Raw genomic sequence first — 24,204 nt, 5'->3', positions numbered from 1 at the left:
AGCATCATATAGTCACTCTAGGACACCACCCAAATCTTCTCTTCACAGATGACATTGAAGCCTGGCTGTCGTTTATGACCTTCCTTTTTGGGGATGCATTTCCTAAAACAGGAGAGAGCACATCACCTCAGACTTCTGTGCTTTAATGTAGGACATTGTTAAGTGTCAGAGCACTTCTCAGTTGCTGAATGGAAAACATTTATATTTTCAATTTGGCAAAGCACATGCTGAAATTCAGGTACATGCAAAGTCCCCTGAGAACGTTTCATCCATATCTCCCCTTAAATAGCTTGTGCTGGTCACCCAGACATTTGCCACTTACTTTTCTAAAAAATTACCTGAAACAGTTAAAAAAGCAGAGGTACCAAACTCTTCTGAGGACCATGCCCAAGTCTACTGACACATTTATATGAACATTCAAGTTATGTTTCTTTTTTATTGTTAACTTTTCTAAAGAAAATGTGTGTTAATCTGGAGGCAATTGACCAAGCTCTAGTAAAACACCTCCTGAGGATTAATCTGTGTAAAGGCAGAATTTTTAAACTGCATATCCTCAGCTGTGTTGTACTATTGAACAGGTTCCCATAATCAAGGCTTCCATGTAGATTTTAAAACTGTACACCACCAACTGGATGTGTCATTAATATTATTTTATAAGATTATTTTAGGTTAGACTCCAAATTTTTTACTTCTAGCCCCCACCAGAAGTTAATCATACAGACTCTACTGGTGTTTAAAAGAGTATAATTTCATAACCTGACAGTCAAAATGAGAAGCAAAACTAAATACTTGAAGCTTCTCATTCCTGTGCTTTCAGAATAATATATACTTGTTTTCTACCAGGTCCACTCTAACAATTTATATAGATGTTATTACTTTTGTGTCCAGCTAAGATGTGAGGCTACTCTTCTGCAGATATCAGTCAGAAACAAAGATGTGTCTAGGGCTCATATTCAGGGCAACGCTCACTGAATCATATTTCCAAAGGAAACCAGAGCTCTGAAGTTCTAAATTTCCTCTGTAGATGGAAATCTGCCAAAATCTTATGTTTTTTTGGAGACTGCCTTTTCCTTCTTCACAAATGAATTTCTAAACAATAACACAGAATGTCACATAAAAGCGTTTCTATTGATATTTCATCCTGTAAGTAGCAAAAGCAGAAACCAAACAGCAGCCAGTAAGAAACAGTGAAAGTGACTCCTTGTCCATATCTCTGTGTGGTATTTATTGGGCCACCAGGAAAACAGGACTCTTGGGATATATAAACAACTTCTCCATTGCAAGCTCACCACGTGCCCAAGCTGCTGCCCCAGGCTGGCATCTCATCCCAGCAAACATCACACCACATACTGGGTCCTGAGTCAGCCACCTTCTGGTAATAACAGAAATAGTTATCTCACAAAGTGGGGAAAAGAGGTAATTTAATTAACTAACTAACTAATCATTGATGGCATCTGGCTTTTCCATATCACATTTTTTATGGAAATGTTCCATCTAATAAAGCAGATGATAAACTATATTCCAGCAAAATTAAAGCAATGGACAACTTTAATCTACACCACTTTTCAACATCCTCAAACCACACATAATTTTCTTTTACTCAGTGGCTATTACAAAACCTCCAATATTGTGCTTATTTAACATTGTCCCTAGAAACTCAGTTCTTCACAGAAATGCAGCATTTTCAGCTGTCAGTGCCTCTTGTGCCTCAAGGCTCCGATTCTCTCCAGGGCCAGGACGTACTGAACTGCCATAGCCATACCTTAGCCTGGGTTTCACTGAGGATGCAGCACCCCCAGCCCAGGGCTCAGCTAATCCTTCAGAGCAGTAGAGCTCCCCTCCCCTGCTGGTGGTGGTGGCTCCTCTTGAGGGGCTGTGCTTGGGACACCAGGGAGGGAGGCAGGAGGACAGATGGCAGCCGAAGCCAGCAGTGTGTGTCTGCAGGCAAGCTGTTCCCCAAACTTGTGTCTGAGGGGTGCAGAGGGCTGCAGTGTGGGGAGTCCTGCCCCTCTCTGCCCTCGGCACGCACGGAGCAGAAACAAGCCAACAATTCCAGCCAAGGTACTTCACTCCAGTCTGTGTGCCAAGTGGCTTCACTACCTTCTATGGTTAAGGGAAACGTTGTTGTTCAAAGCAGAAAACAAGTGGAGGTGTTTTCCCCCCTCACCCTTCCTGTCTGCAAGTTCAGGCATCTCTGGTCTGCAGTTCCTTATAAACAAATGAAGGAGCTTTTGTGGAGCCTGTTGATAAGAGGTACTCTGCACCACTCCACATCCCACCAACATTTATTATTATTTTTATGTATGCAATAATATGCAAATGTTTGAGTGCTTCCTAAGGTCACTTATTGCTTGTGCTGCAGTGAGGTGATTGCTCTGGTTACTGCAGAGCCTGAGGGCAAGCCCAAGGCAGCCTAGGACACCTCAGGTTGTCAGGGCCAGCTGATAAGATTTTTACCTATCAGCAAGGTCTGTGTGTGCAGGACTCAGATACAACCTGGTGAAAGGAGAGTCTGGGAGATAGGAATGGCTTTCTCCTGGGAACAGTTTGCAAGGAGATAAAACACCTGCAGACAGGGAAAGCGAGTCTGGTGTAGAACAGCTGGGTCATGGGGCAGGAAGAGAACTCCTGAAAAAATACAACCATCCAAAACACATGAGATCATTAGGAAAGCAGAAAGTGAGCTTGGAAGATGTCAGGCTCTGCCTTGACTTAATAGTGACAATTTAGCCATGACTTTTAGTACAAGGGGGACTGGACACAAGTTCTCCATTTCAGCAAAATCTATACACTCAACTGGGAGAAATTCAATGATTTCCAAAAATTTCTAGAATTTTAAGCAGCACAAAGAGTGAGAGCTCTTATCTAAAGACTCTTGAGTGCTTTCAGCTGCCTGTTCTTTACAGTTTTGAACCTTGGATAATATCATTAATCTGTATCTAGCAACAGAAATCCATGTTATATCCCCTTGCTCATACACACTCACAGAACATGGTTATAGTCCTTAATACTGAAGGACTTAATGCTGAATAAGGGACAGGAACCAGGAAGCAAAGAAATGTATTTGAGACCTACAAGACTCCTGAGAAGATTTTTAAAAGAAAAAGGAATGATGAGGAAAAGTCTGTTCCCAACCAAGATTTATTTCTATTATGCATGAGTCATTCAAAGTGGATTTGAAGCCAGAGACTTTTTTCACTGGCTTGCTCACTTTTCTCACTAAGTGAAAGAAATAACATTACTTCAGGATCTGAAGTTCACTGGGTTATATCTGCTTTCACTCATTTCTACCAACAGCAATATTTTTTATTGGTTTTATTTCTTTTTATTTTCCTTTTCTCTCAACATCCCTGCAGCCTTACTGTCTCCTTCATGCTGCTAGCAGAGACAGGACCATAAATTAGGTCAGTGATATGTCTGACCTGGTAATCTTAAATTTTTATAATCTGTCCTCTCCTTTGCCTCAAAACATCTACCTTCTCCTTTTTAAATAACTTACTGGAAACTCAGCAGAACAAGAATTCCCTCAAGCTTCTGGTCAAAGCAGTGGGGGCTTTGTAGATGGACAAGCAGAGATCAATCCAATATCCAGGATCCTCTCAGCTGAAATCAGTTAATGCATATAGATTGTACTGTTTTGCAAAAGAAAAAAACAAACAATGAGTCTTTTTAAAATTCGTTTGTCTGTAAGATTTGAGATGGCCTCTGTTTGGCCCAAACAAAGCCTCTGCTGCTGTTGTGTGTCCACTTTGGGTACTACACTTGAAGCAGGATGTGGAAGACTTGGAAAGGGCACAGAGATAAAAGCAACTAGAATTCCTCAAGTTTATGAAACATGCTCTATGGGGAAATACTGGGGGAGTTGAGACTGTTTAGTCTAAGAGGAGAGTAGCTGTAGGGGCAGAGATAGTCTTCAAGTACGTAATAAGTGGCTGAAAACAGGAAAAGTATAATCAGTTCCCCATGTCCAGTGGTAATAGCACAGGAAATGGTGAGAGTGGATTACTACAAAGAATTAAAAATTTGCAGTTTTATCATTCCCACCTAAAAGCAAATGCCCGTTTTTATGGACAGCTTGCCTCTAACCCTTAGCTTACTTTTGTTACTCTGCAGTTGTTTCACTCTGTGATAACCTCCAATATCTGTGATATCTATGATATCTAAAATACCTGAATCAGCTCAGCCTCATACCCCATGTTCAGTTCCAGCTGGCAGAAGGGAAATGTGCCTCTTGATGTCCTCACCTCTTCTCTCTGTGGGACTCCCCCTTGCAGCCTGTTAAGGTGGAAAGCCATAATTCAGATAATGTAATTTATATAGCAGCTAGTGTCCACTTGCCAGTAGCCTTTGGCCTACAAAGATCTTTTAGTGAATTTTTGATCTGCAAAGGCAAGATGGTATTAAATATTCTTGCACTTTTTTTAGAAGTATTTCCTACTTTTGTTCTGAATTTGAAGAGTGCATTTTGCTCTGTGATTACAGAGCATTGAGCTCTGTGCAACACATTTGATGCCCATGATTTGGCCTAGATGTTGCTGAGAGATCCTAAACAAAGTCCTAAACAAAGGCAGCAAACTCACATTCATTCTTTTTCACTTCTCCATGCTATTTTTACTGCCAAACATTTTATTCTATTCTCCTAACATATCTGAAAGAGTCCAAAACAGAAGGGGGGCCCAGGGAGCAGGGAAAGACAATATAGGCCAAACTCCTTGAAGTACTCAAGCTATATATATATAATCCTTCTTCTATCACATGTAAGAATCTTGGATGGTGTGGGTCCTACAGTTCTCATTTTTTCCTGCCTGAGAGATGTATCCTGGTTCATCAGGTACCTGAAGCTGGATATAGATGAGGCGGTAAAATTACAGCACTAGATCTTAAGCAGAGGTTTAGGATTTATCCCAGACCACTTTAGACATCAATGCTATAAAATGTGAGTTAGCTAATCACCCTGTGATCACTTTATAGACAGCAGGAAAAGGGAACCTTCTGGGACAGCTTCTGTCTTATCCCTGGGACATGCCTACAGCAGGTCAGAGGAGCAGTTTAGTCAGTAAAGCAGATGGATGATTAGTGAAGGTATGGGCATACTAGCCAGGATTCAACTCAATCCTATCCTGACTCAGAAGATACCTACAGAACCATTGGATGTAATTAATTCCTAGAAATTTCAATCCAAACATGAGAGCACATGGAAAGCAATTTCCTTCTGCAGCTGATTTTCCCATATTTCACATATCTCCTCTCTCCTAGTCTTTGCCTGAAGGGAACAAAAGCTGCTGCAGGGGCAAAGCACTGCAGCCTTTAATTTGTCACCTCAGATCAAGGAGCCCCTCTTTAGCCCACGTCATTCAGTCTTCACTGAACAGACCTTTATCTTGCCAGGACTCAGACTGAAGACCCTGATGTGAAAAGCCTTGTTATCCCCTCTTTCCACACAGCCCAGGTGCTCCACTGAAATCCATGTTCTTCTTTAGCTATGATGTGGTGATAAGTGTGAGTATGGAAAACAAGTCCCTGATAGGCACTTGCTGAGAGCCATGCAAGAGGTAGTGCCAGCTGTTTCAAAACCAGCCTGCCATGTACTCCTTTGAGCAAGCTTTTACATAAAACATACTCCTTGTGCTCATGTGTGCACACAAATTCAAGTTGTCCCTTGCTTCTCTTGTTAAAGATGGAAGAAATGAATAGAGATGCTTCACTTCTTGAAAGTTCGTCCAAGAATCCCAGACTGGTAGAGAAGTAATTACAATGGGCAAAAAGGCTAATCAAGAGGAAGGGCTGGTTAAGCTCAGTTTTGAAGGCTATGTCATTACCAGGCAGCTCTTAGGAATCAATGGACATTTTCATAAAGTGCTTAATAGTTAGAGTGAACTGAAACTCTAGAAACCCTTTCCAAAGGAGCCCTTTGTTGAGATGTTGGCAGTACATGGCTGGCTGGAGTCAAATAAATTAGTCATCAGATAAATCAGTCATGCCAGCTATGAGAGTGACACCAAAATAAACAGAATGTTTTAGTCAAATCCACAAAACAAAAGGAACAGCAAATCTTACTTGAAATTCCCCCATGTAATTGATGCATAATTAAGCTTCTAAACATGAATGCAAGTGTGCTGATCCAGAGTGTGTGACGAGGAAGATTGTATCTTTGAAAGTAAATGGGGATCTCCGGATGCAATTAAAAGTAATTTTTGAGTTGCTAGTTCCAAGTTCCTACTGGCAAAATCCAAGAAATGCAAAGCCTGAGTAATTCCTAAATTACTGTAGTTTCAATGCCAGGGAAACTCCACAGATTTGGTGGAATTACATCAGACTCAGACTTCATGAGGCCAACAGAACTTCCTCCTTTTAGAAACAGATTGTCAAATACTTTAAAAAGAAAATGTCAGAAAAAGTTTATGGAAATTACATTCTACTGGTTCAAGAACAAAATTTGGGGGATGTGCAACTTATGGGATAAGGTAACACAAGTGCTTTATCCCAAACATGCTGCCTTAAGTAATCTTCCTTACTATCCTAAAATACACAAACAGTCTGAACGCTTTTAAATTTTTCTTGTCCTAAAATACAGACAAAATAATAACAGTGATGTTCTTATTGGTCCACTTATCCTTGTGATTAGCTCATATATTAATCATTATTGTAATATGAAATATTTTTTTAAAGCTACTTCTTTTACCTTACACCACTCCTCTGAATGCCTGTTAGTCTGGCAAAGAACACAAGTCCTGGAAGGGAAGAAGCAGAGCATGTGAAAAACAAGCTGTGCAACTGGGCAGCAGATTGTGGGAGAGGAGAAGCACTGCTTTTAATTGGATTGAGGAAGTTAGAAATGTTGTGAGAAAGCTTTTCTTATCTACTTATTGTTTGTTTACCAATAGCTGCTATTTCAGCCTAAAATCCTACACTTTGGGTGCGCTTAATGTCAGATAAGTGAGCAGATTAAGTGGCCTTGTTGCATAGAGGATTCAATTCTCATGGGCGTCAGATATCTGCACTGAGATCTGGCAATGTTTTGAAGTTTGGCTTCTTTTTTAGAGTAGTTCATATACTATTGAATTTCATACCTAGGTTTTAATTCCAGCAATAAAGTTACATTCTTTCTCTTGAAGGATAAAATTGGAAAATCTGTGCCACTTTCATTTTTACTATAAACGACAGAGATTTTAGAAATGACAAGGACTGGAACCAAAGTATAGCTCTGTAGAGTGCTTAGGACAGTTATGAATCTGATTCTGCTTCCTGTGATATTTTCACTGCTCAGTTGCCATCTATATTCACATATTTGGGGCAATACATCTCTCTTATTCAGTGCTTCACAAAGGAACCAACCAGAGGCATTGTGCTCTATTTGCACTTATCAGGAACCGGTGAAACCTGAACAAAAGCTGATTGCCTATTATTGGCTTCTAGTCTGTAATTGCCACTGTGCAAACACAAAGCACAAAGCAGCTCTGTCCCACAGTATTTATAATCTGGGGAGAAAACTTCAAAAGGAGTGTGTGGGTTTATGGCAAAATGGAGGAGGAGGTAGAAGACAGCCAAGCTTGCTAGATCACCCTACTTCACAAAAAAAAACAAAAAAAAAAAAAAAAGAAACAAGAAAAAAATTATTTTGGATTGGTGGGGTTTGCAGGTTCTTGGCAAGTCTGTTCCTCCAGGGCACTGGGAGTTACTCCACCAGTCACCACTGCATTTCTTAGCTTGGCATAATTTCTGTCAAAATCAAGAAGGTACAGCACCCCTCCTCTCTACTTGAAATGCTTTATAGCTTATATCTCTTTGTCATCTTGAAGAAAAGGATGAAAAATGTCCAGTCAGACTGCACCCAGAGATGAGGCAGAAGCCAGAACCCTTTGTCACAGCTGGACCACAGAGTAGGAAACCACATCTGACAGCAGAAGATGGGGGCCTGGTGAAGCCCCTTCTCTCCAGTGCCCATGGGAATTGTGGACCTACTGGAATGAGTCAAGAGCAGGGACACGAAGTCGGTCAGAAGGCTGAAACACTTCTATGAAGACTGGATGAAACGGCTGGGGTTGTTCAGCCTGGAGAAGAGAAGGCTCCAGGGAGGCCTTAGCGGAGCTTTGCAGTACCTCAAGGAGGCCTACAGGAAAGCTGGAAAGGGACTTTTCACAAGAGCATGCAGTGATAGTAAGAAGAGGAATGGCTTTAAGCTGATGGAGGGCAGGTTTAGACAGATCTAAAGAAGAAATTCTTTACTGGGAGTTTCTTGAAGAGAGGACATTAGGCAACAGAGATTTTCTAGGAGAAAGATGTCTTTACACGTTGTTCTAGTCAAACAACAAATCCAAGGTTGAGAAGAATTTGTGTAGGGAATATTTTTGTAACTGTATAAAAACTGTCTTGATCATACAGATTCTCAGTAACCACCACGAAGGCAAAAAGTCTCAGTGGAGGAGATTCCTCATGCTGTCCATTCTAAAATATTTCAGGAGGTTGTCAGTTGATACAACTGAGGAAGTAATGAAGATAGTCGTCCTCATCAATAATGTGCTCTTAATTGCATATTTCAAGACCTCTATACCATAAACCAATATGGATTTTCCCCTTTGGTATAGTTCATTCATCTCACACTGTTCTTCTCTCTTTTGGAAAGCATGTTTTGATGTAGACACAAGTCTGGTCCTAATGATCTGACTAGTAATGAGATGAGTTGGCCATTTATCCAAGCTTCTGTGATATACCTAGGAAAACGCAGATTATTTCTCTGAGTTTGTATGTTGCCTTTTTACTGATAATTAATTTATAGAGTCATAGAATTATTTGGATTGGAAAAGTACTCCATGATCATCAAATCCAATCTTCAACTTTTACCATCATCCATTACACTTATATGACAGAAGCTCTTATATAGCCAGTTACAGCAGAAACTAGGGTCCTAGAAACAACTGTTAGGGGGAGAACTTTATATAAATGCATCAAGAATTGGCCTGCTGGCAGGAGTAATAAGTTTGATGTGTCCCTCTAGGGTAAACATTCCTGAAAAATTTGATTTGGGGATCCACAAAGTACTGTCCACACAGAAAATAAAACTTTTCTCACCCAGGACAATACAAGGAAAAAGGAGAGGGAAGCGTCACTTTACTCAGGCACTCTTCTTTCTCCTGTTCTCCTTGCTGTTTATGCTGGCATGATCAATTGGACTTAATTTGGAAAGAGGAGAGGTTTTACAGTGGATAATCCTTTTTGTCCTTGAAAAGCCTAAGAACCTTGTTGTTTATCTGTGGAGTTTTTTTCCTATGGATTTATTCCTATTTCTACAGATTCATAAGTTCACTGGTAAAAGCCTAAAATTATATTGTTAGGATATTCTGTCCAATTATGACTAAGACATGTAAGAGTATACAGACCTATTAAGGTTTCCACAACATGTAAAACATTATGAAAGTTTCTTTACAGGTTTCATTTGAAGTGCTGTCTTGCACAACCCTTGGATGCTAAGAATGTATGTGATTAAAGTTTAAACTTACACCCAGAACTCATTAATCTGCTTAGAGCTTCCCACAGCAATATCAGTGAAAAGGTATGCACCAAACCTGATACAATTGACCTGTTTATGTAAGTTTGGAGTACAACATCTCATTTAAAGAGGGGGATGCACCTCCTTTTATATGCCTGGGAAGTCCAGAGGACCCTTCCTTGGAGCACTGTGACCCATAATGTCTGGGGCAGCACCTGCTCTCAGAAGGGGCATGCAGGGGCTGCCAGGGAGCTAGGTGCAACTCTAAAATTCATCTTTCAAATAATGTGACAGAATTGGGAATAGTTTAATTTACATGTACATTTTTTCAATAGCATGTGCTGTAGCTCTGCCAGCAGTGACAGGGCTCCAATTTGCTTGCTGTGCTAAGGAAGGATGAAAAGCAGCAGGTTCAGCACAGGTCCCTGCAGACCCCTCTGAGGGCATCATGGTCAGGAAGGTGCTGGTGATTCAGTGAGTATTTGGCATCCTGCCTTAGAATGTTTTCAGCAAACCTCAAGTTGTTTGTATTGAGTGTGAAAACTCAAGTTATACAACATTAAAGTACACCTTTCTACCTAACTGTCCTTCTAACCTCTTAGGAAAGAAATTGGATTGATTTGATATAGTTAATCTGTACTGTTACATGTCTCTTCATTGCTTTAAAGGTACGTACAAGTAGTTAATTTTGGTACCTGTTAAAAGAAAGTCCAATAATTACTGAATAATTGATGCTTGCTGGTTTGGGGGTATTTTTAAAAGTTTGGCCTTGTTTGTCTTTCTCTAGGCTTCTATCACTTCAAAATCCTCCACAAATCTATGGAAGCTCCATCTGTGGCACAAAACAGAGCAGGGCAGGCTGGTGATCAGGATTGCTCAGAGCAGACTCATTGCACACTCCAGAGCAGATATTTGCTGTGGAGAGCAAACTGAGGTCTCAAACTGATCATGAAACTTTACAACTGGCAACCAAGGTCCAATGTCTGAGTTTCTGAGCTTCCGTAAAGAGAAGTATGCACGTACTGAAAATTGCATTAAATTCTTTCAGGCTGCTTCAGACTCATTATCTCATTCCAGGCTATATATAGCACATCTGCCTTGTCCTCATAAAACAACAGCCAGAAGTGCAGCACACAGGCCAGCAGCCTTGGCAAGTTGCCCACTGAGTAATTCCTGTCCCATCAACGTGTCCCCAAGATATAAAGAGAACATGGCAAGGGCAGAGAACTTTACCCATTGAGAATTTGCTGTCATTTCTGATCTACAAAGATCTTGAAAATACTTTTTCTGTCTTTAAAACACGTTTTTGTGTTAAAAAAAAAAAAAAAGCTTCAAACAGGTGGAATTACAAGGTCACACATACCACAGCCCTTCAAATATGTAGTGTTTAGAAATCACCCTCTGAGACTTTGGCTCTGTGCCTGTATGTAGGCATTTCTCAGACAACATTTTTGTCTGATCCCTTACAAGAGAGCAGACAGAAGTCAGGAAGCATCAGGTCACATATTTACTTCAACTCATACCTTATAAGATCAGACAGGAAGGTATCTCTTTCCAGACTTGCTAAGTACCCCTTGCATGGTGTCCCAGTTGCTCCTGTGGTTCTCCATGCCCATCTCCTACTTTCAAGGTAGCTTTTGAAGGCTAAAGGAAGAATCCCCAGGAAACAAAGCAGCAAGGTCTCCTGACATGAGTAGATTAAGACAAAATAGCCCTGGTGTATGAGAGGTTTCAGACTGGAATAATGTGAGGGGTGTTCAAATCTCACCCAATACTACACAGAGACAGAGAATGAGCCAAGTGTCTCAGCTTCAGGTTTTGCTTAACAAGATCTGGCAGCCTGTTTTTGCAAAAAGCTTGCTCTTGATCTTGCCATGGATTCTTTGGATCTGCTTCCCTCTAAAGGCCGTTCAGTGAATTATTGCATTGTCCTGAATGTCAATCAAGTCTTAACGTGAAATCAATTCTCAGATGTATTCCTTATCTGGAGAGGTGTTTGAGCTCGATGAAGGAGAGAAATAAATGCTTTCAGGGTTATTTCTTGTTGTAAGACATCTTAAAAGAAATAATGTAGCAGTAAAGGCAGAGATTTGTATCAGCAAGCAGAGGTTTTCATGATAGAATTCTATCTAAAAATGAGTGTCAAGCATACATGCTTTTGTAGTTCCTTATCACATAGAAAAGTGAGCCGGAAAAGTGAACTGGTTTTTCCCAAAAAGAAATTGGGATCATCCTTGCTGCCAGTCCCATGCTCAGGGAAAGAGTCAGAGATTCTTTCCAGATGGGCTGAGGCATTTCACCTCTCAGGCATAGCTGCAGTATTGCTGCAGTTGCATGTGATCCCAGGTAAGGAGTTTTGTGGTGCTGTAGGGCTTGGGCAGACTGCTTCTTATACCAAAAGGTGAATTGCTCCTTCAGCTGAGATGCCCAGATGTGCCATGAAACTGAGACCTTTAATTGAGGTGTTGGACTTTCATTGAACTCAGTGGATAAAGAGAATCACAAGCTGGAGTGGCATGCTAAGAAATTGGTCACTTTGCCTGCTTGGTTAAGGAAAAAACAAAAAAGAGACATTTAAAGGATACCTTTTTGTTATTTGGGCAGGCAGTGGGAAATAGGATAATCCCAAAGTATACTAGTCATCTGAGTAATAATCATTGTCAACCAGCATTTTTGCACAGCTTCAGCACTGTATAGGCATCTCTGGAGGGGAGGGGATCAAGTTTTAGGTAAATGGAGTACATCTCTGCAGACCTCTCTGTAGGAGGAGCACAGGAAGTTACACTGCTGAATTAAATTGAATTAATCAGGGCCTCAAAGGAAGGTTCATACAACTTAGAAGGGAATAATTGAGATATGTAAACACAGGACATCTTAAAAGTCCTTAAAATACCTGAAGCTTTCTGCAGGCCTGGAAAATATGGTAAAGAAGACACACATCCCCCAGTTAGGGCACTAGAAGGTGTTATTATATTGCGAGGGTTCTACTGTCATTATATTGCAAAGGTTCCATATTGGTAGAGTTTCATACCTCCCTCATGTGTCTCATAGGCAGCTCCTCTATGTACTGACTCTTCCTTATCCTCACAGCAGCCAACTGACTCCAACTCCCATCAACTAACCAATCCACTCTTTTATGACACTCTTCTTACTGGTTACAGCTGTGGCCTGTTAAAGTCAGGCTTGTTCCCAATCTCTAATAATTGGCTCAGTTGCAACTCATTAAAGGGTAAGATTACTTTCTATACTTCCTTTATTTTCTTATGTTGTATCCCCCTACAGGAAGGTGTTTTAGGACACTTGAAATGGCACTAGCCTTATATGGTTATGTACTTGAGTTGCTCCTTAGCTCTTTTTTTTAGTCTACTCTAAGTGTCCTAACCAGAGAAGAAATTGTCCTTTGGGACTGCCTCTTCTCTCTGCAAACTATAAGAATCTGCACAACAAATTTGAGGCAAATCTTTTAGCTAAAGCTGGCTAAGCTGCATCCTGTCCTGATATAAAGATGTATCTTTATCATCCTGCCCTGATATCAAGATATAAAGTTGCAATGTTTAATTAATGTTTTAGCCCCCTCCAGGTGTAAAATGAATCCAGGTGGCTCCCAGCTACCTGGGGTTGGTTTTTAGATACTGAAGGCTCCAGGTGCATGTGCCCACACTAACTGCATCTTCACCAGGCCCTTCATCATCCCCACCATCATTGTCCACTCTATGTAATTTATTTTATTTACAGCACCTATTTTGGAGGCAATTAATTCTGTTGACCAAAACATAAAGTGGCATGTGTTTCTGTGCTCCACATATCAGCTTTGTCAATAGACAGCACTTTTTTTAAATCTTCAACCTGATCCTAAATACAGTTTTAGTGTTTCTTAAGACTGCTCACCTCTCTGTTATGTAACCTTGCAGCCTGTCCTGCAATATTCTGCTCAGTGCCTGCTGTAAACAAGAGTACTGCCACACTCCTCACTCTTTCCAAGGTCAGCCCCAAACTATAAAGCTTGTACAGTTGCCATTGCAAGGCTCAGGTGTGAAAAACAAAATGAAATGGTATGTGGAAAACAAATGCTTTCATGTACTCAAAAGCACCACCAACCCGGTCACTTACTGTGATTCACATTTAGTTCTCCTGAAAGGCTGAAAATTTAATAGTATCTGGAGAACTGAAGCTTGGAAAGTCAAATAAACTCATTCTGCAGTTCCAAATTATACCAGAGGAGGTTGTAGTGTCCCATTGAGGGGATTGGGCAAATCTACAGGGAAAAATGAGCTTGTGTAACAAATCAATACCATGTTGGTTCATTCTTTTTTAATAAAGGCAGGGGAAAAGTGGCAGGACATCTCCCACATACTCAGGTCTCTAACCTGCAAAGTGAAGATGTAGCTCCTGCCCGGGAGAAAATGCTCTACTGAATGTCACTGGGAATGGAACTTGCCCGAGGAATGACAGCTTTATGGGACATTGTGAGAGGGAAGCAGATGGCCATTTATGCTGTTGCCAGCACATTTGCTCCTGTGTCCCTCCCTCTTGTCAAAGTAGGAATGGATCTCCACATCCAAAAATTTCCTGCAGTAATTTGTAATTGTGGGGCAGTGGAGACATGTGAATCCACAAAGAAGAAAACACTGGTCCTTTAAATATAAGGTGCCCAGTAGCACCGAGCAGAGCAGCAGCATCCCAACAGCTCTCCCTCCCAGGGGTAGTAAATGATTCAGTGAACAAGATATGCCTGAATAGATACTTGAAGAGATGCCTGTAATTCAGTTGAGGGCAGTAAGAGGACATGCCAAGGCAAACACATTCCAGGTGACTTGCAACACCGTGTGAAATTTCACCCCATCATAAATAACACAGTAAATGTGAATGTTGCATTTCCCAAGGTACTGGTAAGACACAACCTTTTCCCTAAAGAGCAGACATGAAGGAAATGTATCACTGCTGCTCCTTAGCCCTGAAAGGCAGATCAGATGGATTCCTGCAGCAAGGATGACAACTTTATCTACTCATCCCACCTCCTGCCTCTGGGGTTAGGAAGGATGCTTCAGAAGCCTTGCACTCTGGCTCTCAGGGCACACATAGTACATAAATATCTGGGAAGACAATGAACAAAGTTGTATGTCTTCCTCTTTCCTGATGTGACCTTTTCACTATGTTCTAGCTGTCCACAGTGTGATAACTTGATTTCACCACAATCTGAGGCCATAGCCTCCCACGTGCATGAAAGCCAACCCACTCGGTATGACAAAAGCAGAATTTTTTGTTTGTGTCTGTACCTTATTTATCAACAATCAGGTTCAACCATCCATGGATAAAACAGGCATCATCTAAGAAGAGAGAAATCCTTCCCAAGTGTGACCACTGGGGCTGTTCACAGACAAGAGATGACACAGACATTTGGCAAATTGTGGATACTGTGTGCAGTTCATCACTGGTCCAGAAAGTTGCTTTTCCAGAGATGCACAGCCAGTCACTCATTTCAACAGCACTACCTCTTGTGTTGAGCAATGTTTAGAAGGTGGGGCTCACATCACTAATTTTAGCAGTCTAAGGAGGTTGTCTAAGGTAATCATCTCGAAGCTCTTCTGCAGTAAGTGAAAGGAGACAGGAATCCTCAGAGAAACATGTATGAGGTAAATGAACAGGATCACCCACTGGAAGTGTCCATCTACCAGACATGGAGTTTAGAGTCAGTGGCTTAGGCTTATGCTAAATCCTAAATTGAGACAACTGTGTTAAGACAGACAGATCCCATTGAAAATCAGTAAATGGCTCAGGCTTGTGGTTCATAGGTGAGATCCATGTTTGCAATACAAATTCCTCACGGATTCCTCCCTATCCATACTTGTGTTATTGAAGAGTAAGTCTTTCTTATAAAATGACCATTCTCTTATTTTGCTGTGCCTTCCTACCTTCATGCCAGAACACTCCTAAGAGCTGAGAGGCTCTTCCTCAGGGCTTGCTACTTCTCCTCACACCTGTTTTCCCTGCCCACAGGCAGCATATTCTGAAGTGCCAGAGATTTCCATGTCTCTCAGGTCCACAGGAGACAGATTTAATTCCTCCAGGTTTGTCTGAGACAGGTTTGTTTCTCTCTTCTCCTTTCTCACTTTTTTCACTGTCCACTTCTGTTGCAGGCTGTGCATCCCCACGCTTTCCTGTTGCTTGCATGGAGTATCAAAGTGTCAACAGAACTATTCCTCTGTCACTCTGCAGGGTTTAGGAGCTCATGGGAAATTCAGTCGTCAAAGAACAGATTTTTTTTCCTTAGAAAGTCTATGGGCTCTGCTGCTGTGAGATCCTGGTAACAAAATGTGCTCAGTTCCAAGATCAGCTGTAGTGCAGGAAGCCACGCTGCCTTTCAAGCTGGCAGGAGATGAGACCCACCACTAATTCACACAGGCATGGCTGGGAGTGGGGAGCAGTCAAGGCTCCCTGGGTGTAGAGCATGGCCAGATCTGCAAGCTCTCCATTTCAGGGGAACAAATGATGCTTCTGGGGATAGCTGGGGGCTACTGGAGATCTGTACTGGACTCAGTTCATCACACATGGAATGCTGGTGGTTGCTGTACTACCCAATACAGAGCAGGAGCTGCATATAGGACCCAGGTTTTTACTGATGCAAAAACTTTGGGCATATCTATAGCCATTTTTGTGTACTGGAGGGTAAGAGCCGCAGAGACCCAGCCTGCTTTTTGTGGAATGGCAAAAGGGTTGGACACTAAATGTTTCTATATGTTCCAGTGTTAGTTCTTTTCCCCAGAAGAAGTGGGTCTACATCTTTTCCTATCTATGTGCTGCCCCATTGCTCCTCTCTTTTCAAGGACAGTAAGCAAAGGAAATACCTGACAGCTCAGCAGAGCAAGGCTGGCTGTCAGTACCGTGGCTGACTTGATCCTGCCTTATCCAAGCTGGGGAGAAGAACTGGCCTGAAGAACAGCTCATTTCACAAAACAGATCTCATTTCTTATTCCTGGCAAAGCGCCTTTTCTTTTTCAGAATGCCTGGAGGGAACTGATTATTTTGCTGATCCTTTTCACACCCATGGCTAAGACTGCCAAAGATGTTGCGACCAGGGTCTGTCAGCAGTGCAAAGAGTAGTTTGTGATATTTGCAAATTTAACACAGTAAATCCATCTGATGATGTGCTTTATTTGCTGTTTGCTTACTGATAGCCAGCCACGATCCAGTGAGATTTTGAGTGACCACACATCTCCAGTGTGTGACCATGTCAGATCAGTGGAAAGCAGATTCCCTGCAAACACTTCTGCTGAGAGTGTACAGACTCATTATATCAGACTCTGGTAACTACGTGCTCCATTTTACTATATCCTGCTTAAATCTGAAGATTGGAAGAAGTGTCATTTAGATGAATTGGTGAGACAACTCAGAGACAGGAATGTCCACATCCCACCTGGAAAGCTGTCCACACTCCTTTCATGCCTATTTTCACACAATTCAAATTTCAGAAGTTTATTTCTCATTTAGAGGATAAAGTATCAGCTCTCTCTTTTTTGATAGCCAAAATTACCCTTCTTCCAAAGTCAGACTCTCTAGGACCAACTATTTTTTTCACTTGCATTATCCACCTGTCACATTTGCTTGTTCAGGGAGATAAGGCATGTGATGTAACCCTGAAAAGACCTTTTTCTTCTTACAAGTGAAATAATAATTGCTGTTTGCTTTCCTGTGACTGGGTAGAGGATCAGATTGTGAACTCAGAGCTGCATAGATCTTAACATTAACCGAGCAATGTCACTACAAAACAAACATGGTGGAGCTTATATTCAAGCTTTCCATGTTTAGTACTCTGGATTTTCCAAGTGAATACATCCCAATGGAAATTTTAAAAATAATAAAGAACTTTCTTTCCCTTGAGCTTTAGTGTATTCACTTGGAAATTATATTTCACAAGAGGCCACAGTCTGATTTATTAACTTTGGCAGCAGGTAAATTCACAAACCAAGAGCCATGTGTGCCAGTACTTGTAAGTGATCAGAAATTAAGGATTAGTCAGCATATTACAACTCTACTGTAGGACAATGAGGAGAGAACTTCACTGTAACTATGTCCCATTTCCATGTTTTATATGCACCAAACATATCTTCCAGTAGAGGGTGCAAAATTAATCTCCAGCAATACAAAAGCACTACGTTCCTGCCAGCCTGTATTTGTGAATGACAAAACCTTTTCAGGTTGTAAATATCTCCATTTGTAAATATGGGATTTGACATTAAAATATCTGACAGTAAAAAATCTCATCCCATGACATGTGGAATATAGATGACTCCATAAGAATCTGCCCATTTTGCTTCCTTTTACAGTCAATAAAATGTATTAGGCACTCAGGGACACAGTTCTCCCATTTCGCCCTATATTTATCATCTGCGTAGCTCTGCAGACTCCTTTGACTATGGTGCATGGAGCTCTGGTCACTAGCCCAGATGTGGACATCTGTGCTTTGGCCATCTGAGTTAAACAGAATCCCACCTCTTGCATTTGCCAGGAAATGCTCTACAATGACAGCGTGGAACAAGGCTACCTATAACATGTTTATTGCCAAACACCACTTGTCATATTGCATCATATTCAATTCAAATGTAAATGAACTTGTGGCAAGCTCAGGTTACTTTGTGGGGCTACCATCAGTGTTGCAATACAGAGCAGAATGAAGGCTCATTTGCAGAGGCATTGAAGTAGTCTTGGCTGGCAAGGAAAGGGAGAGGAAGAGAGTTGTCACTATGGTTAGACCGCATTGTTAGTGATGGCAGCTGTCACACAGATCAATAACTCTCTTTATTCAAGTGTCATCAATCCCTGTTACCACTTCACATGGCCTTAGCCAGTGATCTTTAAACTTCACAGACCAGTGGATCTTGAGGAAGGGTTTGAAAGCCTGAAGTAAATCCTTCATGCTAAGTTTTCCTCGTCACTGTTCACATGAAAATGAGCAAGCATGGATCATTATTCAAAATAATGACTCATTTCAAAGATACGAATGCTGTGGAGATTGTATCACCTCCACTGGATATGATACAATCTTCAAACATAGTTCTTCTGTGATTTCTGCACTCCCAAGGAGTTTCTTTCAAAGAAACTCAAAGACACAACCCTGACCCTTAAGCATACATGAAACAGTCATGACACAAAAACTCTTCAGTTAAGGTGTCTCTGCATGCTCAGTTGCAAAGCCATTGTCACATTTTCAGACATAGTTCAGGCAAATGGGGAGGTAACACAGCGTGCCCTCTGTGGTCTCAGAAGACAAAAGTGGGCAAAATTTTGCATTTCTCTGCAGTCTCTGGTCTGAAAATTGCTTCCTAGGCACAAAGGCATCTCACCCTCGCTCCCAGCAGGCAGGGATAGCTACTGTAGTAATATTGTCTTAATTTAAGAAGCAACAAGGGTCTAAAAAAATACATGAGCATACTAACACAAAAGGCAAGGTCAACCCTTACCACCACCATTTACAGATCCTTTCTGACATGGGCATCAGAAAGTGGTTTAGGAGCTGAAGAAACAGTGCTCACAGATGCTTCACACCTTCAATAAAATACTCCAATATTAAGGAAGTAAATCCCTCACTGATTTACTTCTTGTGGTCTTGATCCTTCACTGCTATAACAACAACAGCAACAACAACAATAATAATAATAATAATAATAATAGTAATAGTAATAGTAATAAAAACTGCCAGGATGAGCTCATAATCATAGAATCAAAGAATCAGAGACTATTCTGAGTTGGAAGGGACCCATCAGGATCATCAATTCCAACTCCTGACCCTGCACAGCACCATCCCCAAGAGTCACACTTGTGCCTGAGAGCACTGTCTAAACACCTCTTGAGCTCTATCAGGCTGGTGCTGAGACCACTGCCCTGGGGAGCTGTTCCAGTGCCCAAACACCCTCTGGGTGAAGAACATTTCCTGATATCCAGCCTCAACCTCCCCTGACTCTGCTTCATGCCATTCCCTTGGGTCCTGTCTCTGGTCATGAGAGAGAAGAGATCATTTCCTGCCCCTCCACTTCCCCTTGTGAAGAAAGTACTACTGGCAGTTAGTTTTTTATGTGAACCATTTAGGGAGCTGGTCATGAGCAGACATAATTTAAATAAGACTGCAAGTCTCTGGATGCACAGTGTAGAAATACTTGTGTGAACCAATGCCCGGCTGTTCTGAAGGGAGACACAAGGCAGAGCTCATTGACATGACCTGGCAATTTCATCCTTCTAATAGAAAATCTGGCAAGCTCTACTGATGAGTACAAATTACTCCAAAATTAATCACATGAGAGGGTGATTATACCAGGCCACCATCATAAGTCTGGATATTCCCAAGCTTGCAAACATTTTGGGACAATAGAGCCAAGTCACTGAAGGTGATGGAACACTAAAGTGAAAAGTATTGTTTTGCAACAGTACAGAGCATGCCCACAGAAGTGCCAAACAGTATTCTCAGTGCTCATCTGAGGATCGGAAACAGCTTAAGATGGCTTATCTCACCAGGCGTGACTGCAGCCATACAAGAAAAAAACTGAAATCAGCATCAAATGCTGGAAGTTATCAGGGAAAAAACCTCAGAAACACCTCTCAGTTCAGTATTATTGCTGCTCTGTCAAAAACAAATGGAAATGACTCAAGTACTTTACTTCCCTATTGCATAAAAGCTCAGCTGTTGAACAAACAAACCATCACAGAATGTCATCCTTTGTTGTAAACTGCTGTTTGAATGGAGCTGAGGAACGATAGTGACCTGAGATTCACAACCAGCTCATTTGGGAACTCTTCTGTCATGGACTACACACTAAAGCAAGTTCTAAACCCAGACAGTATAAAAGAAAAAGAAAAAGGAATGAAAAGCAAAATCCTAAAGAAACTATTGTCCTGGTGGGCATTTTTAGTCCTGCAAAGCAAAGCTACAAAGGAATTACAAAGGAAGTACCTCTCTGTTTTGTAACTAAATCTAGATAATCCCTGATAAGGCTAATGAACAGCTGTAATTATTACATGCCCATCCCACTTCTAGTAATGAATTATCCTAGGGATACATGGGTAGTGTGCAGTAGTATGTAAGAATATCAATTGCAGAAGAAATTCTGTGGGTAAAGAGAGGCTCTGACATAGACACCATTTGTAGTACCCTATAATAGATTTCTGTAAGGAAAGGGAGAAGAACATTTTCATCTGCTAAGGGGAGGGATGGTATGTGTGCTGGGTTGTTTCAGTCTCCTCTATTTATCCTAAACCATTAGTTCTCTCTTGTTGTTTTATGAATTGGTTTCATCAGTTTGTAATGGTAATGCTTACTTATGGAGATGTGTATGTGTTTAATGTCATTAAGAAAACATGTGGTTGGTGGGGTTGTTGCCAAATAATTTTTCTCCAATATCTAGGAAATAATAGTTTTGATAAGACCCTGATCTCTACTGAGACATAGTATAAGGCAGGGATATATAAAATTATTTGTATCACATCCTTTCAATATAAATTAATAAATATGTATATGAGTGTTCTAACACTCATAGAGTGAGAGATCTTCTTTGTGAAAGATCAGTGGTTGGTATTTCAGCCTTCTTGAAAACCTGCAGAGCAAATTCTGCTCCCAGGGGTGTGCATCCTAGACTAATGGCTTTATTTTATTTACTTGTCCATATTAATATATTCAATGATGCCTGTGCCACATAAAGGACTTGCGATAATTTCTTGGCATGATGCGTTTGTGGCATAAATCATTCCCCTAGGCACAGTGACAAGCTTTGATGTACTCAAGAGAAGGCTTCTTTCACTGAGTTCAAAGTTCAGAAGTTCAAAGGCACTTCTGATTAGAAATTAACCTAACACTTTCCAAATGAGAAGGGAATGACCTATTCCACGCCTGAAGAGCTTGGCAGGGGCCATTCCCACAAGCCAACAGACCACCAGCATGCCGAGAAATGTCTCACAGAAGAGAGGCTGAGTTCAGGGGCAGCACCAACAGGAGAGTGACCTCTTACAGCCCTGCCTTGGAACAACAGACCCCCTTGACTTCTCCAAGCCTTGTTTGGAGAGCAAGCCTGCAACACAAGCTGTTACATGCCTTATTTACAGTGCTCTGCATCTCTCCAACCACATGGTAGATACTGATCTGAATATCCAGAAGGATGCCCACCCTTGGGACACCACATCAGTCCCAGGGAGTTCAAGCAAATCTAACCCTCCTGTCTTTTCTTGTGTGGCATGGAAACCTCTTATTTGACACACAGAGGCAGCAGGTTAATCACTGAAATGCAGCTGGGCAAGGAGCCTCTCAGCTGACAGGCATGCATCCAAGGATGCTGCTGCTCCCTGCCAAAAGCCAGGGAACACATTGGCACTTGTGAGGTTCTTGGGGCAACTGGGCAGCTTCTGCCTGCACAAGACACTCACTGTGGGAGCCACTGCTGGAGATGTGAGAGGGGCAGAGAGATGAGGGCTCCAAACCCAAGATGCCCATCTGCTGAGGCACTCATGCTGTGATTCACTGGGATGAGAACAGGCAGCCAATGTGTACAAGTTAGGTGGAAGGCCTTGAAGAACCCAGGACAATATTGGGCTGCTCAGTCAGCTCTCGAGGCATGAGATTTGCTGGAAAAACACAAGAATTAACTTCTGTTGAACACAGGGGAGGATTGCTTTCCCTTTAATTTAACTGTGTTTTTATCATTTTTGTACCATAAACTCAGTCCTCAAAACCCATCATGTCTTCCATTTCTCTGGTCACCCTGCACAGAGCAGGGGAGTTACCCGTGCCTTATTCCCACAGAAGTGGTGGATTGACATAGAGGGAGCCTGCAGGCAGGAGAGAGGCACTTGTGCTTTTGGTCATGCTTAAGCCATCCTCAGTCTGCAGAAATGTGCAGCAATGGGGCTTGTGCTGCCAGAGCTGGAGAACAGTTGTTTCGGAGGTGGGTAAAACCTCCTGCAAAGAATGAGCAGGCAAAGGGCTTGGAGCAACCTCCAGGGCATACACCTGCTCAAAGAGGATCCCAGCCTGAGCTTAGATCCTGTTTGGGATGGGAGGAAAATTGAGAATTGTTCAGGCATGTGATCCCAAAATCAATATTTTCACAGCTCAGGGCATGTGACGTGTCACTGGAAGGTGCCTGGTGAGGACAATGGCTGGCACAGAGCTGCAGCTCCACACGGCTCCAGTCGCTGAGCAGCCTGCACACAGGCATCTGTGAGCTGCTGCCTACAGCCCATGCCCCCACATTTCCTTTACAGGCAGGAAAATTCCTCACATAAAACCTCACACTTTCCAGAGATGTCCTGGATTTAATGGGACTGGAGGGGATAGGATGGGGGATTTCTGACTGGCAATAGAATTTCATGCATTTTTATGTTTGCATCTCATTCTAAAGCACAGAACTTCACACTAACAGTATATTCAGAGATTGCACAAACACTTCCTCCAGCTAAATTATAACGTTTATGTCCAGTTCTCTAATGGATGCAGTAAGCCTGTAGCTTTTGCATGCCATGTCCTAACTCTCTCATACAAAATCAGGTTTTTCTTGTATGTATTTAGAAAAGTTAACAGTTCCCAGAATACCACATGAATAAAATGCTCTGGGCCATCTTTCCAAATAAATCCTTAATCCTCAGACATCACTGAAAGTAATTTTTGTCAATAGTGCGCAATCCAGTAGAAAAACAAAGAGCAGTCATTAAAGAAAATCAAACACACTGGTGTCTCCAGTCTCAATGTTTGGCATCCGCTGGCATTTAGATTTTGCTGTTATTTGTCAAGCAATTTACAATCAAAATCCACTGTTTTGTCACCCGGAGACTTCTGAAACATGAATTTGCTGTTGAAAGATTTTCTGATTCCTGTCCACATAAAATAACTACTGCAAACACTAGAAAAGAAAAGGAAACTGAACTTTCCCAGAGCTAGAACCAAGTAAAGAGATTTCTGCATTATCCCATTGTCTCTCACTATACAACTTTTTTGAAAATAAAAAGTGCTGTGCAATATTTATATTCATATAATACCACCAAAATCAGAAACATGCTCAGTTTCCCACCTTAAAACTGCAACTTAAGTCAAAACTGTTTAAGAATTTCTCCTTTTCTAAAAGACAAAATGCATTTCTGATATGAAAAAAAAGACATTTTACATAGTTTTAATAATGTATTTTCAAAAGTGATTCTGCCCTTCTTCACCTGGCTTGCAGCTAAAGTGAATTAAAAAGCTGCAATGAGGACATTAATGAGACACTGAAATAAACAATCATCTGAGAAAAGACACTTGAACAAAGAGGAAAACAAAGAGGAAAACAGAAGAAAAACTCACAGTGCATACCTGGATCTCTATTACCAGTGGAAGAGGCTTTATTTCTTTGCAAGGGCAATGGCAAGGTAGAGCTACTGCCATGTAATGGAAGAAAAATACTTTCCGTATGGGACCATGAAAGCATTAACATAACAGGCAAAGCACATTATGTCCTGCCCTTGGCAAATGTCTTGCTGGCTACTCTGGACTGTGACCCAGCAAAAATAAGCAGTCCAAATGAATTTTCTCCTAGGTAATATACTGCTTCATTTATTACAAGCAGTAGTGGACTCTTTCCTCAAGAGTCAGCATGGAGGCTGGCCAAATGCTGCACTGAAGAAATGGGAAAAACATGGTGCTGCACACAGATTGCACGCAAAAATGAGCTGAAGTGTTGCTTGGTACACTAAAAAACTTCCAATTT

The 24,204-nt window shown here is 41.5% G+C and overlaps 1 protein-coding gene and 1 long non-coding RNA gene across 3 annotated transcripts in view; one reads left to right on the top strand and one right to left on the bottom strand.

Annotated features, from left to right (window-relative positions):
- The window catches only part of CLDN10 (claudin 10), a 57,628-nt gene that overhangs the window by 11,763 nt on the left and 21,661 nt on the right, over positions 1–24,204 (top strand). The gene's annotated exons all lie outside the window — the stretch shown is intronic.
- Positions 1,404–12,563, bottom strand: LOC135447649 (uncharacterized). 2 transcript variants are annotated; one of them, XR_010440227.1, is made up of 4 exons: positions 12,519–12,559; positions 6,683–6,731; positions 4,245–4,275; positions 1,404–2,628 (listed from the first exon to the last, which is right to left on the bottom strand). It is a non-coding gene; the product is annotated as an uncharacterized LOC135447649 (long non-coding RNA). The 2 variants fall into 2 exon arrangements; XR_010440226.1 differs by lacking the exon at positions 1,404–2,628 and having other exon boundaries at positions 4,169–4,275; positions 12,519–12,563.

The sequence above is a fragment of the Zonotrichia leucophrys genome, chromosome 1, assembly GCF_028769735.1.
Source record: "Zonotrichia leucophrys gambelii isolate GWCS_2022_RI chromosome 1, RI_Zleu_2.0, whole genome shotgun sequence".
Classification (NCBI taxonomy): Eukaryota; Metazoa; Chordata; class Aves; order Passeriformes; family Passerellidae; genus Zonotrichia; species Zonotrichia leucophrys.
Note: the sequence above shows the minus strand (reverse complement) of the source record. Positions and strands in the feature narration are given on the sequence as shown.